We start from the raw sequence: 22919 nt of genomic DNA on the forward strand, positions 1-22919 counted from the left end.
TATGTTGCACCATTTATGTGAAGAGGAAAAACGCACTTGGGAGATATGGCTCCTGGATTCGAGGTGTTTAACTTCTAATGAATATAGGAAGAAAGAAATGGAAACTTAGAAGAGTTTAATTCAGATATTTAAAATGTCATAGACGTGTGCCATTGGCAATAGGAAGAAACCTAATATACATGTATCATCCCTGGCAGCAATGCATGTCGTCACTATAATGACAAAAATGTCCTAGCCCTTTGGAGAAGAGTGGTCTGAAAGTGACTTTTGAAATCTTTCCAAACCTGGAAAAGGATCAGTAGGGAAGAAGAATCTGGAGTTAAGCCAGCCTTAGAACATGTGTAGTGGGGACAATATTTAGGAAATATTTCCCACTGTATTTTCCCTTCTGAGTAATTACTTTTTCACCCTCTGAAGCCCTTCTGCCATCAAGACTAGGCCATAAAGCTGAGACTTACTTCCTTAGAGAAAGGGGACAGGCGTGACCCAGGGCAGGGAGAAAGTTGAAATGCAAGGGGAGGAAAGGGAAGCATCTGTGGGATGCAGTGGGTGGGGAGGAATTACCACAGGGAAGTTAGTATCCTCCATCCCCCTTGCCCCTCAGACTGACCTTTGGAGGGGTGTGTGCTGGGTGGGAGCAGGAGCTTCGTGCTCCGCTTGCGCTCTTGGAGGCTCTGGAAGAGCACCAAAGATGCTGTCTGGAGAGCTCACTGAGGGAACAGGTGGGGGTGTTCCCTCAGTTGGGGCACAGTGGCCCTGCATTGGAGGCTCTGGGGCAGATTGCCTAAGCTGCGCTCCAATGGCAGTGACAGAAAAGTCTTGAATTTGCGAAGGCTAATGTGACAGATGGTTAATTCTGTGTGTCAATTTGGCTGGCCTGTGGTGCCCAGTTGTTTGGTCAAACACTAGTCTGGATGTTGCTGCCAAGGTGTTTTGCAGCTGTGATTGTAGATGAAGTCGGTTGACACTAAGTAAAGGAGATTACTATATTTTATGCAAATGATGCTCGTTGTATGTTTTCTGCCAAATGTGCAAACCCCTCATGCATTATTTTCCTAGGCACTATGAGTGCTATGTGTGTGGGCGCGTTATTTGCAAAAGTACGGTACCATTGATAATGTGGGTGGGCCTCATCCGATCAGTTGAAGGCCTTAAGTACTAAAGCTGAGGTTTCCTGGAGAAGAAGGCATTTTGCCTCAAGATGGTAACAGAAATCCTGCCTGAGTTTCCAGCCTGCCACGTGACCTCTGGGTTTCAGACTTGAGGACTCCACAATCACATAAGCCAATTCTTTGAAAGAAAGGAAGGAAGGGAGGGAAGAAGGGTAGGGAAGAGGAAGGAAAGGAGGGGGAGAAGAGAGAGAGGGAGGGAATATGTCTCTGCCTCTACACCTATATTTCTATCTATCTCTTACTGGTTCTGTTCCTCTAGAAAACCCTGACTGACACAGCCAAAGACCTGGCCTTGACTTTGGTGAGTGAACTTTCACAGAGTTCACTTGTCAGAGGTATTAGGTACAAGAAAGATTCCAGGGCAGCATGTGGACATGAAACACCTCTCCTAAGACCGCAAGGGTTTTCTTCCACCCAGACACTATCTCAGGAAGAAAGAGGGGAGAGAAGAATCCTGGAAGATTGAGCAATGCATGAAAGAAAATAAAAGTCAAACTGGAGGAAATATGGTTAGTTACAAAACACCATCTGGTCTAACAGTTTGGTGTGATAGTGGTAGAGAGTTGGTTTCTTGTTTCCAAAAGACTACACAGCTTGTCCTGAAGTTGAAGTGGCTGGGACCTGTGTTAGCTATTCCTCCTCCATGGGGTGTGTGTAGTCAGTCCTTCCCATCCCCGCCACAAAGCCAGGGCTGGTGGGACTCATTCCCCCTGGCTTCCATCCTTATGAGACTTCAAGAGCACTGCTTTGTTAGAATAAAAGGTCCCCAAACACTTCCAAAGAAGCCAGAAGGAAAAAGACAAAGAAATGGAAGCAAGTGGTAAGACAGCTAATAGTGGGAGAAAGGCACAGAACAAAAAGGAAAGAGACTTCACCACTATAGCCAAAGTGTAATGCAGACCTTTGAAAAAGAAGCAAAATGCCAGGCTCCAGAAGAGAGTAAGGAGAACTCACAGACCTTAGCTAATACTTGTGAAAAATTCCCTTTCCCCTTGGGGAGGTGGTTGTATGTACAGGGGTTATGCCTAATCAGGAGGGGCAAGATTTTCTTAAATACAAATTGAAAAATGAAATATCTTCCCAATAAATCTTCTCCAAGGTTTTAAAAACATAAATCACTTCCCAGGTCTGTCATGGTATTTGGCACAACATTGCTTCTGATCAAGGAGTTCTTTAATTCTGTTATTATGGGAGTAAATAATGTTACCAGAGAAACTTGCAGTGTTATCACAGTGCTTTGAACTCTTGGGTAGAAATATGAACAGTCTGAGGGTAACAAAACCCTGATGGTGTAGTGGTTAAGAGCTACAGCTGCTAACCAGAAGGTTGGCAGTTCGAATCCACCAGGCGTTCCTTGGAAACCCTATGGGGCGGTTCTACTCTGTCCTATAGGATCGCTATGAGTCAGAATCCGCTCAATGGCAATGGGCTTTTTTTTTTTTTTTTTGGTTGAGGGCAACAAAAGTGTTTTCTTTTCCAACTGAAAGTTGTTGACTTCAGGTAAGAAAGATGGATATTGAAGGTGAACAACTGGCTGAGTAGATGGTGTCAGAAACAAATAAAATTTCCCGCTCCTGGCTTAGAATATCAGAATAGTAGGTTCGTGTCAAGAGAATGTGTGTTTCTCATGTGAAACAATATATTTGGGGAGAGATTTGCTGACATGATGAAGACTGGTTTAAGGCATATGTCTTAGTCATCTAGTGCTGCTTTCATAGAAATACCACAAGTGGATGGTTTTAACAAAGAGAAATTTATTCTCTCACAGTCTAGTAGGCTCAAAGTCCAAATTCAGGGCATCGTCTCCAGGGGAAGGCTTTCTTTCTTTGTTGGCTCTGGAGGAAGGTCCTTGTCATCAATCTTGCCCTGGTCTGGGAGCATCTCAGCACAGGAACCTCAGGTCCAAAGAACACACTCTGCTCCCAGCACTGCTTTCTTGGTCGTATATGGTCCCCAGCTCTCTGCTTGCTTCCATTTTATCTCTTTTAAGATAAAAGGTGGTGCAGGCCACACCCCAGGGAAATTCCCTTTACGTGTTATCAGGCATGTGACCTGAGCAAGGGTGTTAAATTCTACCCTAATCCTGTTCAACCACAAGCAGAGATTATGATTTATAATGCATAGGAAAATCACAAAATGGAGGAGAACCTCACATTGCTGGCAGTCATGGCCTAACCAAGTCTACACATGTTTTGGGGGGACACAATTCAATCCCTGACAGTATACTTAAACTTTTTCCCATATATTTTAAATAATATTTTTGTGTAATATGTGAATATCTACCAAAGAACATCTGCTGTCAAGGTGCTCTCAATAATCAGATGAACAAAATGATATGTTCTGTGGATGTCAGCCTCTTTCTGGGCTACTCTGTTGCTTGTTCAGTGGATTCACATACAAAGTGGCATGGCCATGGGGTTAGGGCTGGAGACTATGCCTGAACTTCCCTTCACCAAGGCTGACCTGCCTCCTTTTACTGCTGAGCCCTCATCTGCCAAAAACAGAGGCCCAATATCACACCATTCCCCAAGTGATACCAGCCAGCTACCTGATGTCATGTTGATTATATTAAATCCCTACCATCATGGAGTTGCTGTTCTTAGCTCCCCTCAAGTTAGGTCTAACTCATGGTGACCTTTATGTATAACAGAACGAAATGTTGCCTGGTCCCATGCCATCCTCATGATCATTGTTATGTTTAAGTCCATCGTTCTGACTATTGTGTCAGTTCATTTCATCGATGGATTCCTTCATGTTTGCTGACCTTACCAAGTGCAATATCCTTTTCTATCAATTAGTCTTTCCTTATTACGTGTCCAAAGTGTGTGAATTTAAGTCTTGCCATCCTTGCTTCTAAGGAGCATTCTGGTTGTATATCTTCTAAGACTGACTTGTTCATTCCTCTGGCAGTCCACGGTATATTTGGTATTCTTCGCCAACACCACAATTTGAATGCAGGAATTCTTCAGTCTTCCTTTTTCATTTTTCAGTTTTTGCATGCATATGAGAAGATCAGAAAGACCATGGCTTGGGTGCGGCACACATTAGTCATCAAAGTGACATCTTTTAAAAACTTTAAAGAGGTCTTTTGCAGATCTGCCCAGTGCAATACATCATTTTCTTTTTTTTTTTTCCATTGTACTTTAGATGAAGGTTTACAGAACGAATTAGTTTCTCGTTAAAAATATTGTTTTGTGACATTGTTTACCAACCCCATGACATGTCAACACTCTTCCTTCTCCACCTTGGGTACCCTATTACCAGCTTTCCTGTCCCCTCCTGCCTTCTAGTCCTTGACCCTGGGCTGGTGTGCTCGTTTTGTTTTACGGGCCTGTCTAATCTTTGGCTGAAGGGGGTGAACCTTGGGAGTGACTTTATTACTGAGCCAAAAGTGTGTCTGGGCGACATTCTCTCGGGGTTTCTCCAGTCTCTGTCAGGCCAGTAAGTTTGGTCTTTTTTTGTGAGTTAGAATTTTGTTCTACATTTTTCTCCAGCTCTGTCCGGGACCATGTATTGTGGTCCCTGTCAGAGCAGTCAGTGGTGGTAGCCGGGCACCATCTAGTTGTATCTTTAGTTTCTTCATTCTCCCTTGTTCCCGAAGGGGTGAAACCAGTGGAGTACCTTAGATGGCCACTTACAGGCTTTTAAGACCCCAGGCGCTCCTCACCAAAGTAGAATGTAGAACATTTTCTTTATAAACTATGTTATGCCAGTTGAGCTAGATATTCCCTGAGACCATGGTCCCCACAGCCCTCAGCCTGGTATGGTAATTCAGTCCCACAGGGAGTTTGGATATGCCTGTGGAGCTTCCATGACTTTGGCTTGGAGAAGTTGTGCTGGCTTTCTCAGTACTGTGTACTGTCTTACCCTTCACCAAAGTTACCACTTATCTATTTTCTATTTAGTGTTTTTTCATCCCCTCCATTCCTCTCCCTCGTAACCGTCAAAGTTTTTTTTTTTTTTTGGTGTGTAAACCTTCTCATGAGTTTTTACAGTAGTGGTCTCGTACAATACTTGTCCTTTTGTGATTGATTTATTTCACTTAGCATAATGCCCTCCAGATTCATCCATGTTGTGAGATGCTTCTCAGATTCATCATTATTCTTTATCGTTTCGTAGTATTCTATTGTGTGTATGTTTGTTTATCCATTCATCCATTAATGGGCACCTAGGTTGTTTCCATCTTTTTGCTATTGTGAACAATGCTGCAGTGAACATGGGTGTACATATGTCTATTCATTTGATGGCTTTTATTTCTCTAGGGATTACTGGATCATATGGTATTTCTATTTCTAGCTTTTAAGGAAGTGCCATATCATTTTCCAGAATGGTTGAACCATTATCCATTCCCATCAGCGGTATGTAAGAGTTCTAATTTCCTTGACGCCTCTCCACCGTTTGTTATTTTCTGTTTTTTTTCATTCGTGCCAGTAATGCCAGGGTGAGATAGTATCTCATTGTGTATTTGATTTGCATTTCCCCAGTGGCTAGTGATTGTGAGCCTTTCCTCTTGTGTTCGTTAGCTGCTTGAATGTCTTCTTTGGTGAAGTGTCTGTTCATTTCTTTTTCCCATTTTTTAATTGGATTATTCGTCTTTTTGTTGTAGAGGTGTTGGATTTTCCTATAGACTTCAGAGATTAGACCCTTGTTGGATTTGTCATGGTCAAAAATTTTTTCCCAGTGTGAAGGTTCTCTTTTTACTCTTTCGGGGAAGTCTTTTGATGAGCATAAATGTTTAATTTTTCAGAATAGCTTAACTTCTGGTGTTTGTGTCTTGTTAGTTATGGTTTATATCTTGTTAATGCCTCTAGTGTTGATCCTATTTTTTCTTCTATGATCTTTATGGGTTTTGGTTTTATATTTAGGTCTTTGATCCATTTTGAAGTAGTTTTTGTGTATGGTGTGTGGTATGGGTCCTGTTTTATTTTTTTGCAGATGGACATCCAGTTTTGTCAGCACCATTTGTTAAAAAGACCATGTTTTCTCCATTTGATGGACTTTGGGCCCTTGTCAAAGATTGGGAGACCATAGGCAGATGGGTTTACATTGGGGTTCTCAATTCTGTTCCATTGAGCTATGTGTCTGTCATTGCACCAGTACCAGGCTGTTTTGACTACTGTAGCTGTAGAGTAGGTTCTGCGGTCATGTAGTGCGAGTCCTCCTACTTTATTTTCTTCTTCAATAGTGCTTTACTTATCCGAGGCTTCTTCCCTTTCCAGATAAAGGTAATGATTGGTTTTTGCATCTCTTTAAAGAATGCTGTTGGTATTTGGATCAGGGTTGTATTGTATTTGTAGGTTGCTTTGGATAGAATTGACATTTTCACAATGTTGACTCTACCTATCCAGGATCATGGTATGTTTTTCCATTTATGTAGATCTCTTTTGGTTTCTTGCAATAGTGCTTTGTAGTTTTCTTTGTATAGGTCTTTTACATCCCTAGTTAGATTTATTCTGAAGTATTTTATTTTTTTAAGGGCTATTATAAATGGTATTTTTTCCTGGTTTCCTTTTCATCGTTCTCTTTATTGGTGTATAGGAATCCAACTGATTTTTGCACATTTATCTTGTGTCCTGCTACTCTGCTGAATCTTTCTGTTAGTTCCAGTAGTTTTCTTGTGGAGTCTTTTGGGTTTTCTGTGTATAATATCATATCATCTGCAAATAGAGACAATTTTACTTCTTCATTACCAATTTGGATTCCCATTTTTTTTCTTTTTCTTGCTTTATTGCTCTAGCTAGGACTTCCAGCACAATATTAAATAGGAATGTTGATTAAGGGCATCCTTGTCTTGTTCCTGTTCTCAAGGGGAATGTTTTCAGCCTTTCTCCATTGAGAATGATGTTGGCTGTTGGTTTTGTATAGATGCTCTTTATTATGTTGAGAAATTTCCCTCCTATACCTATTTTATTGAAAGTTTTTTATCAGGAATGGGTATTGGACTTTGTGGAATGCCTTTTCTGCATTGAATGAGATGATCATATGATTCTTATATTTTATTTATGTGGTTGATACCTTGACTGATTTTCTAATGTTGAACCATCCTTGCGTACCTGGTATGAAACTCACTTGGTTGTGGTGTATTATTATTATTATTATTGATATGATGGTGAATTCTATTGGCTAGAATTTTGTTGAGAATTTTTGCATCTATATTCTTGACAGATATTGGTCTGTAATTTTCTTTTTTTGTGGTGTCTTTGCCTGGTTTTGGTATCAGGGTTATACTGGCTTCATAGAATGAATTTGGAAGTATTTCTTCATTTTCTATGTTCTGAAATAGTTTTGAGTAGTACTGGTGCAAGCTCTTCTCTGAATGTTTGGTAGAATTCTCTAGTGAAGTCATCTGGGCCAGGGCTTTTTTTTTGTTGGGTGCTTTTTTTGTTTGTTTGTTTTTTATTACCTTTTTGATCTTGTCTCTTGTTATGGGTCTGTTTGGATTTTCAACTTCAGTTTATGTTAGTTTGGGTAGGTAGTGTGTTTCTAGAAATTTGTCCATTTCCTCTAGGTTTTCAAATTTGTTGGAGTATAGTTTTCCATAGTACTCTGTTATGATTCGTTTTATTTCAGCTGAGTCTGTTGTAATGTTCTCCATTTCACTTTTTATTTGGGTTATTTTTGTCCTCTCCTGTTTTTCTTTTGTCAATTTGGCCAAAGGTTTGTCGATTTTGTTGATCCTTTCAAAGAACCAACTTCTGGTTTTGTTGATTCTTTCTATTGCTTTTCTATTCTCTATTTCATTTATTTCTGCTCTGTTCTTTATTATTTCCTTTCTTCTGGTGGCTGTGGGCTTCTTTTGCTGTTCTCTTTCTGTTTGTTCGAGTTGTGTAACTAATGCTTTGATTTTGTCCCTTTTTTCTTCTTCTTCTTATTTTTTTTTTGATGTGTGCATCTACTGCTATAGATTGACCTCTGAGGACGGCCTTTGCTGTGTCCCAAAGGTTTTGGTATTGTGTGTTTTCATTCTTGTTTGATTCTAGGAATTTTTTGATTACATCTCTGGTTTCTTCTTTTACTCAGTGGTTTTTAAGAAGGGTGTTATTCAGTTCACATGTAATTGATGTTTTTTTCTGTTCTCTTCCTGTTGTTAATTTCTACTTTGATGGCATTGTGATTAGTGAAGATACCTTGTATTACCTCAATATTTTGGATTTTTTTGAGGGTTGCTTTGTGGCCTAAGATGTGGTCTATTCTGGAGAATGTTCCACATGCACTGGAAAAGAATGCATACTTTGTAGCTGTTGGGTGAAGTGTTCTATGTGTGTCAATGAAGTCAGGTTGGGTGATTGTGGTCTTTAGATCTTCTATATCTTTGTTGAGTTTTTTTTCTAGATGTTCCGTCCTTTACTGAGAATGGTGTGTTGTAGTCTCCTGCTATTATTCTGAAACTTTCAACCTCTTTTCAGTGCTGTTAGAGTTTCTTTTATATGTTTTGGAACCCTGTCATTGGGGGCACAGATATTTATTATGATTACATCTTCATGATGGATTGTCCCTTTAATCATTACATGCCTTTTTTTGTCTTTATGGTGGATTTTGTTTTAAAGTCTATTTTATCTGAGATTAGTATTTCCAGTCCTGCTCTTTTTTGTTAGCTGTTTGCTGAATGTGTTTTTTTCCATCCTTGATTTTTACTAAATTTATGTCTTTGTTTCTAAGGTATGTCTCTTGTAGACAGCGTATTGATGGATCCTGTTTTTTTACCCATTGTTATCACTCTTTGTCTCTTTATGAGTACATTTAGGCCGTTTATATTCTATGTAATTATTGATAGGTGTGAGTTTATTGCTGTCATCTTGTAGTGCTTTTTTTTTTTTTTGTGGTGTTGATGTTTTCTTTGTTCCTTTTACTCTCCTGTGCTGAATTACTTTTGTTTGTGGATTTTTTCCCCCCGTTTCTTTTGTTTTTGTAGACTTTGTGTTTTCTGAAACTTTATTTTGATAAGTAGGTTTGTTAACTTTCTTTGTGGTTACCTTGAAATTTACCCTTATCTTCCTAATTTTGAGCCAGTCTTTTATTATTTGGGATCTCCTTGCCTTCCTCTCCATTTGAAAGTTCTATACCTACACCATTTATTCCCTCTTTTATTGTTCTGACATTGTTGTCATTTACAGATTAAACTCTCTGGTTCCCTGTTGTAAATCTTTTCATTTTGATTACTCCTTGAAAATTTATTACCTACGTTGGTACCTGGCTGATGTGGTCTTGTGTCCTAGATTCAGGATGTTGTGTGTTCTCAGACCAAAGGATTTCTTTTACTAATTCTTCTACATTTGATTTGGTTTTTACATATTCGCTTAATTTCCGTTTATCTGGAAATGTCCTAATTTCACTGTCATATTTGAGTGAGAGCTTTTCAGGATATATTATTCTTTGTTGGCAATTTTTTTCTTTCAAGGTTTTATATATGTCATCCCAATGACTTCTTGCCTGCATGGTTTCTCCTGAGTAATCAGAGCTTAGTCTCATTGTTTCCTCTCTGTATGTCACTTTTTGTTTTTCTGGAGCTGCTCTAAGGATTCTTTCTTTGTCTTTGGCTGTAGTGAGTGTGATTTTGATATGCCTTGGTGATTTTGTTTTTGGGTCTATCCCATATGGGCGCCAGTGGTTAACTGGCTGCTAACCAAGAGGTCCACAGTTCAAATCCACCAGCTGCTCCTTGGAAACCCTATGCAGCAGTTCTACTCTGTCCTTTAGGGTCACTATGACTTGAAATTGCCTTGATGGCAATGGGTTTAGTTTTGGTGTTTCTATATGGGGCTCATCGAGCTTCTTGAATGGTCAGCTTTTCATCTTTTATGATATTAAGGAGGTTTTCTATGAGCAATTCTTCAGTGATCATCTATGTTTTTCAGTTTTTCCCCTGTTCTGGAACTCCGATCACTCACAAATTTTTGCTTTTGATTGTGTCCTACATCATTCTCAGGGTTTCTTCACTCTTTTCTCTAATTTTTCCTCAAAGAAACTGGTATCCATGTATTTGTCTTCATTTTTGCTGATCCTATCTTCCATTGTTTCAAGCCTACTCCTCAGATCTTCTATGACACTATTTCTGAAATCTTATTTATCTTTTGGATTTCTAATTGCTGTTTTTGTATGATTCTAGTTGTGAATTTATTGTGACATTTTGTTCCTGTATTATTTTCCTGAATTCTTCTATTGTTTTGCCTGCCTTTTCCATGATTTTGTCTATTTTTTCCTTGTTTTTGTCTGCTTTTTCCTTCAACTCTTGGATAGCTCTGAATATTAAAGATTTGAATTCCCAATCAGGTGGTTCCATTGACTTTTCTCCTGCTGGAAGGTCATCTGGTGTTTTATTTTGGACACCTACTAGAACCATCTTGTCCTGTTTTTTTAAATATGTTTCAATATTGTCTCCTGTCTTTGGGACATTCAGTAGTTATTTTCTTCATTTATTGGTTGTAGATTTGTTTGTTTCATCCTGATTTTTTGTTTTATTTGGTTATATCTAAGCAGGCGGGCTGTTTCTTTGTTGTTTGCTTGTCTGTGGGCACAATACTTCTCACCACCTTGTCAAAGCGGTAGGGCCACTCAGCTATGGTGCGGGAGGGCAGGTCCAGCAGAAGGGGAGGGGCTGGGATGGGTTGTTTGTAGCATGTACTCGGGCTAGCAGGGCGGGGCGGGAAGGGTCAGTGCAAGGCAGTTTCCAGTAGACTGTGCCTGTGCTGCTCAGGGTTGTGATGTTCAGCACCTGGTGCAGATAGGCAGGAAGGAGGAGGAGGTTATGATGTGTGGAGATAAGTGAGTGTGGGAAAGAAAAGAAAGAGGAGCTAAAAGAAAAAAAAAGTGCTGAGGGAGCCTACCATTGGAGTGGTGCAGACCCAGGGAGGCCATGTGCTGATCGTTTTCTAGCCAGGTGGGAGGCACAGCCCATCAAGAAGGGACAGATATGGCATATGCAGCTAAATGGGTGAGAGAAAGGAAAGGAAGGAAGGGAGAGAGAGATAAGAAACTAGAGTAAAAAAAAAAAAAAAGAAGAGAGAGGCACGTTCAGCTATGTGGTAAGGAGAAAGGAATAGAAGGAATTTAGAGAAAGACAAGAAACCGAGAGAGAGAAAAAAGACACCAGCTATTTGGGAGGAAGGAAAGGAAGAGAGGTAGAGAGAGAAAGAGACCAAGGTGGGGGGGGGAGCAGAGAGAAGAAAGGAAAAAAAAAATGCCTCAAGGAAGCCCACTGGAAGAGGATCCCCAGCTGAGAGGCAATGAATATACAGCCTGTCCAGAAGGAGCAGAGATTGGACACGGCATGAAGTGTTCAGGGGAAGGGTAGGGAAGCGAGGTAGAGAGAGACAGGGAACCAAGAAAAAAGAGAAGAAAAGCAGAAAAGGAAAATGCCCCAAGGGAGCCCACTGGAAGCAGTCCCCCAGCTGAGGGGCACTGCGTAGCCCATGAGGAAGGAGCAGAGATGGCACATGTTTTCCAGGTGTTCAGGAGAAAAGAAGGGAGAGATGGTAGAGAGAGACAAAGAATCAAGAAAAGAAAAGAAAAATCCCCAAGGGAGGCCACTGGCTTGGCAACGTGGACTGGGGAAGCAACTCCCAAGCCACTAGGCACTGCACCATCTGTCTAGTTGGGATGGAGATGGCACGCAGTGCCAAGTATTCAGGAGACAGGAAAAAGAAGGAAAGTAGAGAGAGATGAGAAATGGAGAAATGAAGAAAAACAAAAAGGGAAAAAGAAAAAAGAAAAGAAATGCCCTGAGAGATCCCACTGGAGTGGCAGAGTGGACCAGGGAAGTGGCTCCCCAAGCCAAGCAGCACAGCCTGTCTAGAAGGTGCAGAGACGACACAGGTGTCCAGGAGACAGGAAAAGAAGGAAAGTCGAGAAACTGAGAAGCGAAGAAAAACAAAAAGGAAAAAAGAAAGAGAAAAAGATGCCCACAGGAATCCCACCAGCATGGCAGTGCAGACTGGACAAGCAGTTTCCCAGCCAAGTAGTACTTCACAGCCTGTCAAGAAGAAGTGGAGATGGTACATGGAACCAGGTGTTTGAGAGAAAGGAAGGGAAAAAGGTGAGAGAAGAAACCAAAAGAAACTGAAAAAAGCAACAACGGCATCAGTGAAATGGCACTGAAGGAGCCAGCCAGCATGGGTGGGGTGAATCCAAGCAGCACAGACCTGTGCTGGCCAAGCAAAAAGGAGCTGTGCTGGCCAAACAACCGTGGTCTGCCAGGAAGCGGCAAAGGCTGAGCAGGGGGATGAAAGGTCGGGGCGGGGGAGGGTGGGAAAACGTGTATTCCTATTTACTGGGTACTCTGTTTCATGTTGGGAGCTCTGTGAAGCTGCCTTCCTGTACTCTCTGTCCACTGATCTTGGTGGATGAGGAGTCCAAGATGGTGATTCCCGGCTGAGTTAGCTGATAGGGGACCTCCACTTTGTATCTCTCCTTGCTCTCTGTTCTCTGTCAGTTTCTTATTCCATTAGGTGCTTGGTTGAGTTCTTTATCTCTTCATTTGACACTTAAAGTTCTATGATTGACGTTTGTCTCTGTTTTACTTAGTGTTTCAGGCCTTGCTGCAGAGGCACAGTGTGGTACTTCTGTCTATAGTGCCATGTTGGCTCCATCTCCTCCTCGTTTTATTTCTTGACTGTAACTTTCTTGGACATTGATTGTTGATTCAAGTAGAATGAAATCATTGGTAGAGTATATTATTTTTCTACAATCTCTATTAATAAGAGTATATGGTACCAACCCAAACACACAAATGATTGTGAGGATGGTGCAGGATTGGGCAATGTTTTATTCTCTTATACATAAGTTCTCTTATATATAAGTTTTCCTGTAAGTTGGAGCTGACTTGCTGGTAACTAACAATAACAATGACATAGTAGCAACTGTAGGCTCTTTTAGTTTGGCATGCCTGTAGTGTATGTTGGCTAAGGATATAGCAATTATTCTACCATGTACTTTATTTTACTATTGCAGGTCCTTCGTACCATTCACCATGACATAGCTTGGTCTTCACGTGGCATGAATGCATTATTTATGTATCAACTCTACCTTTGATCTTTTCTCATTTACCTAGGATTATTAGGATAGTGCTACTAATTGGCATGAACATAGTCTTATACACAAATGCAGGCTCTGAAATTGTGTGGCAGAACTCCAGATGATCCAGAAAATGCCTTATGTCACTCATATAAAGCCAGTTGCCTCATGGCCTGCATCAGTTATGTTTGGGTTCAGTTGCGTATGTGTATCTTCCTGGCCCCACATAGTAAACGTGACTTAAACAAGAGTGATGTTTCTTTCTTTCTCTTGAACAGAAGCACAAAAGTAGACATTCTGTGGTTAGTGTGATAATTCCATGGTTATCAGCAACCTTGGCTTATTCTGTGTTTCTGTTCCATCATCCTAGCATAGTTTTCATCCTCAAGGCCATCTCTTAGTCCAAGCTAGCTGCTGAGAACTCCAGTCTAATTCCAGTCACCAGGCAGGAGGAAGGGTAGAGCTTTCCAAGACCAATATACCACTTCTTGCATCTCCATTGGCCAGAACTTAGTCATCAGAGCTCATTTAAATATAGTCAGCCTGAGAAATGGTGCCTTTATTCTGGGCCATTGTGAGACAAAGAGCTCAACTTAGCTTTTATCCTTGGTTCCTGAAAGATAACCCTTGGAATTCCTTGAGTAATTAAAGTGCCTTTTTTAATATAAAACCACCAGACAGCACTTGAGAATTTGTACAAATGAATAGGGAGCTGGCCAGGCCTCAAAGGCCCAGTTGGTAAACTAACGTCAGGAAGGGAGGGGGCATGACTTAATCAATAATGAATATTTAATGGGGCCCCAATCGTGACTATGCAGTGAGGCCTCAGTGAAGGCTAGGGACATGGGAGCTCCAAGAGTTTCCTGGTTGGTGAAAGACATTGATACACGTTAGGAGATTAGCGCATTCTTTTGAGACACAGAAGCTCTGCACTGGGAACCCTCATGGACCTTGCCCCTTGTGTTTCTTCTTCATGTTGATCCTGCTTTGTATCCTTTTGCTGTAATAAATCTGTAAGTGTAGTACTTTCTGTGAATTCTGTGAGTCGTTTGAGCAAATTATTGAGCCCAAAGGAGTAGTGGGAGCCAGCAGGTGAAAGTGAGGGAGCCCAGGGCACCCCTGAGCTTGTGGCTGGTACTTGTAAGGGGTAGTGGAAAAACCCCAAAGGCTGTGGCTAGCAGGTCAGAAGTAAGGATATTATGGAGACTCCTGAGCTCGTGGCTGGTATCTGCCTAATTGGCAGTCTGAAGGAGGATGTTCTTTTAACTTGTGAGGTGACTGGGGTCAGGAAAAGAAGTGCTGCATGGGTGGCTGGTGTCAGAACTGAATAGGGAAATGGAAAGTGGGGATTTGTTATATCCTTATAGTTGGGAACTGAATAGTGGTATTCTGAGATTTACACATGATGCAGATGGCATGTGAAAATTGATTTATTATCCCTCTCACAGCCATAAGGAAGAAAGAAACAATAGCTATTTGGTGGACAGCTACCATCTATCTGCCTGTATCACAGGGCCCAGCCATAGTAGGGAGCTGTGGCCAAAAATCAGTAGTCTGATAGCCCAAAACTAGGGGAAAGCCATTATTATCTTCACTGAAGTCGTTCAAGAAACACCAAAATGGGATTGCATTCTTCAGCCCCCAGCAAACTTTTCTCACACTTTCTAACTCTCTAGATATCACCCACACAAGACAAATACCCTTCATGTCCCTTCCCCACTCTAGAACTTTCTCCAACAAAGCCAGTGTAGCCTCTGTCTCTCTCCTTAAAAAAAAAAAAAAATCTTTTGGTTTGTTTGTTTTACTCCCATCTCTGACTCAGCTCTGATTGTGTTGATGCACTGACCCTCTTGGATTGCTTTGCGTTTTTTCTACTTCTGGGAAAAAGACCCAGCAAGGAAGACTCTTCCTAGGGTGTGGAGTGTTGAAGGAATGGGGGTATGTGGAGACGGTGAGGTTTAGCATCTTTCTTTTACTTCTGCTCTACTTTTCCCCTAGTTAAATCTTTGTGGTCCTCTTCAAAGAGGGCACAACATCTGTCTGGGCCATTGGGAGACTGCCATTTTGCTGCATTAGCTCCTCCTTTTCAGGGGCTGAGCCCTCTTCGAGAGCCTCTGTGCAGTGTCTGGCTCCTGCAGGCCATTGTTATCAGTGTAGCTTCCTGAAAACCTTGGAGCTGGAGAATTTAAAACCTCTGGGGCGGCAGACACTTCAGGTTTTAAATTTAATCACCTTCCCTTCCAGAGTCTTTGGAAGGGAATGACAGGTTATGACATGAGAGAGAATTTGTTATGGGTTGATTTGCATCCCCTAAAAAGATATGTTCAAGTTCTAACTCCCAGTATCTGTGAATGTGACCTTATTTAGAAATAGAGTATTTGCAGATGTACTTAATTAACATGAGGTCATACTGGTGTAGGGTGGGCCTTAATCCAATATGACTGGCGTCCTTATAAAAAGAGAAGAGACACAAAGAAACATATGCAGAGGGAAGAAACCATGTGAAGATGGAGGCAGAGACTGGAGTGATACTGCCACAAGCCAATGAACGCATGTGGCTACCAGAGCTGAGAAAGACAAGGAAGGACCTTCCCTTACATCCTTCAGAGAGAGTGTGTAGCTCTGCTGATGCCCTGAATTTGGATTTCTAGTCTCCAGAAATACGAGATGATAAATTTGTTGTTTTAGGGCACCCAGTTTGTGATACTTTGTATGGCAGCTGACTTTGTTCACCAGACTTTAGGATTCGTTCCCTCAGGGAGGCAGCCACTAGATAGGGTGTTCATTGATAGTGAAGCATGCTCAGAACCATCGCCATCATAGCTGAGGTCTGGGTGGCACACTGATCTCCTTTATGCCCAGTTCCCCCCACTGGAAGAAAATCAGGGGGCACAATCTCTAGCCAAACTCTGGGCTGGCTCTGAGAAGTCCTTTATAAGGATTAAGAAGGTGACTTAGGTTCCGGTCCACCCCAGGAACTGCGTTTGTTGGGTTTGGCTTCAGGAGGGTGAGGCCTCCATCACCACTGCTGGCTCCAGTTTTACCTGGGTGGCTTGGCTCAAGCTCTGTTACTTGCTCTTGCTCCCTGACAGCAAGAATTCAGGCAGCTCTCAGGACTGTGATAAAGTCTCATACTTTTCAGAAATTCTTGGCTGTAAAGTTTTCTCATTAGGACTTGATTCATGTCCTTCTAGCTGTCCAAGCTGTGTTCCATCGCCTTTGATAGACAGCTCACTGTAAATGTTTTTCTGACCTGAACAGGAAGACTGAGTGTATCTCCTCTTCTGTTAATGCCAGGTTATGAATTCAATGTAAAAATTGCAGCTACTTCCCACTTTGACACATAGTCTCTCTATAGCGGTGAGATAGTTTAAACATGAGAGGAGACCCTTGGCCACTTTTTCTTAAAATGGGTGTTTATTTCCTCGTAATGTTCCTAATTTGTGAACTGTTTTATAGTCTACAGAATGTATTATGTAGTACAGTTTGTTTATATAATTTATAAATGAATATACATATATATTAAAAAACTTTTACCGATAGGATACATGATCAATACAGTCCCTTTCCCAACTTTCTATTTTGAAAAATTTCATATCTGTAGAATAGTTGCAAAAAATAATATAGTGGACTTTTTTTTACTCTTTACCTAGATTATTAACATTTTACTGACTGCTGTATGTTGCCTAGTTCGAAAGAGAGAGAGAAATTCAAATTGCTGAACAATTTGAGAGTAACTTGTAGACATCATGACATTGCACCTTTAAATTTCTTAAGAATAAGAACATTCTCCTAAGTGACCACAATACAATTATCACACTCAGGAACTAACACTGACGCAGTACTCTATTACACTGGTATCTAAAATAGAGTCCATATTCAGATTCAGGTTTTGATAATTTTGAATCCATGAATGATCCCCAAGGTCAGCCCTCTAAACCTACGCTCAGTGGATGGCATTTCCCTGTCTCAAGTACATGTTCTATTGGTGCCATTTCATGATCCTAGTGCTGAGTCGTTTCCTCCAGCTCTTGGCATTTTACGTCCTGCGTACTTCCCAAGCTCCAACAGTTGTCCTTAAGCCTTGCTTGCAAGTCCTACAGCTGCTGCCGTTTCCCAGAGGTTTTAGTCTCTTCTGGATGGAACTGTTCAAAAGTTTTGAACTTGTCCAAGCATGTCTGCCATCCACCTCCTCTCTGTCTGGAAAGGAATTTAATTTCTTCAGAGGTTGTGTGTGCGATAGTGGGTTTCTAGTTTATGACTTCCGAAAGTGTTTGACTTGAACTCCCTCAGTTTAGTGAGATCCCACAATATGATGTAAGTTCGCTTTTCCATCTGGACATACAAATGCCAAGCATTCACTTCTCCTGTATATCATGTCATGATTCCGATCTTGGAGTAGTTTCTACAATTCCTCTGGCTTTCTAGTGGTATTGTAAGAACATTCAGAGTTTATATCAGGTCAACTTGTGCTCCTGTGCCATGATTTTGATACTTAGAATTTCCAGAGAAGATGTACTCTAAACTCAAGAGGAGGTAAAGATTTTAATCTCCAACAGTGCTTTGAAATATTGCCCGTGTAACTCACAGCCATCTTAAAATCCTCAATAAATAACCAGCTGTCCAGAAACTACCTGGTGGTTGTTAGCTTTACTAGTTTTATTCAAAAACAAAAACAAACAAAAAACGAACAGGGATTTCATTCATTAGGAGCAGGAATATTTCTTAAAAAAATTTTTTTTTCCTATTTCTCTTTCTCCTTTACATTACTTAGATGACACTGGTGCCTTCCAAAATCATCTCGTCACCAGTCCAAGTTTCTTCAAAGCATGTTTCCTGCAGCCTAGTTAGTATAGTCTCTCTGGACTTAAATGAATAATTTCTTTTATGAGGATCAGCACAAAGCTGGTTCTTACAAGGCAAATGTTAAAATGTCCAACTTTTCCAGACTGCTGTACCGCTTCATCGTCTCTAACGTCAACTCCTCCTCCTCCCCTCAGTACTCTCCCTCCCGTCTTTGGGTTCCATAATTCGCGGCAGTGTCTCACAGAACTGATGAACCATATCAAGGAAATGGCTCACGTGGTGGTGGAGTCTGTTGTTCTTGTTAGGTGCCGTTGAGAAGCTCTGACTCACAGCGACTCTGTACAACAGAACAAAACCCTGCCGAGTCCTGTACCACGCTCACGATCCTCGTTATGCTTGAGCCCATCGCTGCAGTGGGTAAATGCATCTCGTTGAGGGTCTTCCTTTTTTTCGATGACCGTCTACTTTACCAAGCATGGTGTCCTTCTCTGGGGACTGATCCCTCCTGATGACACGTCCAAAGTACGTGAGACGTAGTCTCACCATCTTCGCTTCCAAGGAGCATTCTGGTTGTACTTCTTCCAAGAGAGATTTGTTTGTTCTTTTGGCAGTCCATGGTGCATTCAATATTCTGCACTACTGCCACAGTTCAAAGGTGTCAATTCTCCAGGCTTCCTTATTCATTGTCCTGCTTTTGCACGCATATGAGGCAATTGAAAACACCATGGCTTGGGTCAGAGCACCTTAGTCTGCAAGGGAACATCTTTGCTTTTTAACACTTTAAAGAGGTCTTTTGCAGCAGATTTGCCCAGTGCAATGCGTCTTTTGATTTCTTGACTGCTTCTTCCGTGGGTGTTGATTGTGGATCCAAGTGAAATGAAATCCTTGTCAACCTCAGTCTCTTCTCTGTTTATCATTGCTGCTGCTTATTGGTCCAGTTGTGAGGATTTTTGTTTTCTTTATGTTGAGGTGCAATCCATACTGAAGGCTGTGGTCTTTGATCGTCATCAGAAAGTGCTTCGAGTCCTCTTCACTTTCAGCAAGCAAGGTTGTGTCATCTGCATAACGCAGGTTGTTAATGAGTCTTCCACCAATTCTTATGCCCTGTTCTTCTTCATACAGTCCAGTGTCTTGGACTATTTGCTCAGCACACAGATTGAAGAGGTATGGTGAAAGAATACAACCCTGACGCACACCTTTCCTGACTTTAAGCCAAGCAGTAACCCTTGTTTTGTCCTAACGACTGCCTCTTGATCTATATACAGGTTCCTCATGAACACAATTAAGTGTCCTGGAATTCTCCTTATTTGCAATGTTATCTGTAGTTTGTTATGATCCACACAGTCCAATGTCTTTGCATAATCAGTAAAACACAGGTAAACATCTTTCTAGTTTTCTCTGCTTTTAGCCAAGATCCATCTGACGTCAGTAATGATATCCCCCATTCCACATCCTCTTCTGAATCCAGCTTGAATTTCTGGCATTTCTCTATGTATTGCTGCAACAATTTTTGAATGACCTTCAGTGAAATTTTACTTGCGTGTGATATTAATGATGTTGTTCCATAATTTCCACATTTGGTTGGATCATGTTTCTTTGGAATAGGCGTAAATATAAGTCTCTTCCAGTTGGTTGGCCAGGTATATGTCTTGCAAATTTCTCAGCATGGATGTGTGAGCATTTTCAGGGTTGTATCTCTTTGTTGAAACATCTCAATCGGTGTTTCATGAATTCTTGGGGCCTTATTTTTTGCCAGTGCCGCAGTGCAGCTTGGGCCTCTTCCTTCAGTACCATTGGTTCCTGATCATATGCTACCTCCTGAAATGGTTGAACGTCAACCAATCCTTTTTGGTATAGTGACTCTGTGTATTCCTTTCATCTTCTTTTGATGTTTCCTGTGTGATTAAATATTTTCTCCTTGGAATCCTTCAATATTTCAACTCAAGGTTTGAATTTTTTTCTTAGTTCTCTCAGCTTGAGAAATACTGAGCATGTTCTTCCCTTTTGGTTTTCTATCTCCAAATCTTTCTACATGTTATAATACTTTACTTGGTCTTCTTGAGCCACTCTTTGAAATCTTCTGTTCAGCTCTTTTACCTTATCATTTCTTCCTTTTCCTTTAGCTACTCGACATTCAGGAGTAAGTTTCAGAGTCTCTTCTGACATCCATTTTGGTCTTTTCTTTCTTCTTAGTGATCTCTTACTTTCTTCATGTATGATGTCCTTGCTGCCATTCCACAACCTTTCTGGTCTTTTGTCATTAGTGTTCAATGCGTCAAATCAATTCTTGAGATGATCTCTAAATTCAGGTGGAATTTACTCAAAGTTGTGCTTTGGCTCTCGTGGACTTGTTTTAATTTTCTTTAACTTCACCTTTAACTTGCATATGAGCAGTTGATTGTCTGTTCAGCAGTTAGCCCTGGCTTTGTTCTGACTGATGATATTGAGTTTTTCCATTGTCTCTTTCCATAGATGTAGTCAGTTTGATTCCTGTGTGTTCCATCGGGTGAGGTCCATGTATATAGTTGCTGTTTATGTTGTTGAAAAAGGTATTTGCAATGAAGAAGTCATTGGTTTTGTAAAATTCCATAATGTGATCTCAGACATTGTTTTTATCACCAAGGCCATATTTTCCAACTACCGATCCTTCTTTGTTTCCAACTTTTGCATCCAATCACCAGTAATTATCTATGCATCCTGATTGCATGTTCGATCAATTTCAGACTACTGAAACTGGTAAAAAATTTCAATTTCTTCATCTTTGGCCTTAGTGGTTGGTGGGTAAATTTGAGTAATAGGCATATTAACCAGCCTTCCTTGTAGGCGTATGGATATTATCCTATCACTGACAGCGTTGTATTTCAGGATAGATCTTGAAATGTTCTTTTTGACAATGGATGCAACACCGTTCCTCTTCAAGTTGTCATTCCTAGCATAGTAGACTATGTGATTGTCTGATTCAAAATGGCCAATATCAGTCTGTTTCAGCTCACTAATGCCTGGGATATCAATGTTTATGAGTTCCATTTCATTTTTACGATTTCTAATTTTCCTCGATTCATACTTCATGCATTCCAGGTTCCGATTATTAATGGATGTTTGCAGCTGTTTCTTCTCATTTTGAGTCGTGCCACATCAGCAAATGAAGGTCCCGAAAGCTTTACTCCATCCACATCATTACGGTCGACTCTACTTTGAGGAGGCAGCTCTTCCCTAGTCACCTTTTGAGGGCCTTCCAACCTGGGGGCTCATCTTCCAGCACTATATCAGACAATGTTCTGCTGCTATTCATAGGGTTTCACTGGCTAATGCTTTTCAGAAGTAGACTGTCAGGTCCTCCTTCCTACTGTGTCTTAGTCTAGAAGCTCAGCTGAAACCTGTCTGCCATGGGTGACCCTGCTGGTATATGAATACTGGTGGCATAGCTTCCAGCATCACAGCAACACGCAAGCCCCCACAGTACAGCAAACTGACAGACGCATATGGAGGCTGGAAAGTCCCAAATTCATGGGTCCAGTGTAGGCTTTCCCTGACTCACGTGGCTGCTGGGGCTGATGAACCCAAATCTGCAGGCCACATGACGGACTGCTGGCTCACAAGGGAGTGGAAGCTGGTGAATCGTGTCAGATGATAGACTGCTGGCCCAAGGCGGGTGCAGAAGCTGGAGAATCCCGAAATTGGCAGGTCAGATATCAGCCTGCTGGCTCAAGTTCCAAGAATAGGAGATCAGACAATGACTCAAGATCCAGATACACAGAGAAAAAGAGAGCCCTGCCAGAGCACGCACGTAAGTATCTTGGATGCAAGCCACAGCCCAGGGAAGGGCATAATTTGAGTAAGGGTAGGACTTGAATTATGTCCTCCTGCAAGGCTGAGACTCAAAATACACCCCACACTAATCCTGCCTCATTAACATATAGAGGTTAGGATTTACAACACCTAACATAGAGGATAATTAGGAGAGTTACATCAGATCACAAAAATGGAGGAAAACCGTACAATCCTGGGAACTATCATGGCCTAACCAAGTTGACACATAACCCCAACCATCACAGGTTCTATATACCTTATTTGCATAGTCCCACTCAGTCATTGTGTGTGAGTCACAAAGACCATGGCTGAAAGGACCATATTAAATAATTCATTGTACCGCAGGACTTTTTTGTCTTTTCCCCCACTTTTCCTCAGCTCTTGATTATGTAGATAAATTTAGCCTCTTTGGCTTTCTTTAGTCCTGACACTCACGTGACCCTGCTACCCAGATTTTGCTCTAGAATAATCCTATGCGTGTAGCTGCAGCAAGGATGGAGCAAGGGGGTGCCAGGGAAGGGAGAAGACCTCAAACACTCATTATTTGCTCTCTTTTATTACTTCTATTTTTAAAAAATGGTTATCAATAAAAATTAAAATGCAAAATCATGCTTTTTTTTTAAGCCTATGCCTGTAGGCTTTGTCTGAACTGTTAAGCTCAGAGTTGAATTCAGAGCTCTCTTGGTCTTTACACTTGGCTGCTAATTACATGTGTATTTATTTTCACAGAGAAAACACTTCAAGGTAATTCATTTTGATGCTGTTTAAGGCTTCTTTGTAAATGCACCATCTTTCAAATAACAGCTTTATGGAGAAATAACTCATTTACCATAAAATTCACCTTTTTATTAACTCTCCTTTGTAGATGACTTTTTGTTTATCCCTAGCCACTGTTAAAATTCTCTATCTTTGGTTTTGGCAAATTTGATTATAATATGTCTTGGTGACTTTCTTTTGGGATCTACCTTATGTGGGGTTTGATGAGCACCTTGGATAGCTATCTTCTCATCTTTCATGATATATCAGGGAAGTTTTCTGCCGACAAATCTTCAGTAATTCTCTGTATTTTCTCTTCTCCCTCCCTGTTATGGTACTCCAATCACTCGTAGGTTATTTCTCTTG

General features: G+C 41.1%; 1 protein-coding gene across 1 annotated transcript in view; it reads left to right on the forward strand.

The window, feature by feature from the left end:
* Positions 1-22919, forward strand: part of CCDC170 (coiled-coil domain containing 170) — an 82177-nt gene that overhangs the window by 50600 nt on the left and 8658 nt on the right. The gene's annotated exons all lie outside the window — the stretch shown is intronic.

Source organism: Loxodonta africana, chromosome 1 (assembly GCF_030014295.1).
Source record: "Loxodonta africana isolate mLoxAfr1 chromosome 1, mLoxAfr1.hap2, whole genome shotgun sequence".
NCBI lineage: Eukaryota > Metazoa > Chordata > Mammalia > Proboscidea > Elephantidae > Loxodonta > Loxodonta africana.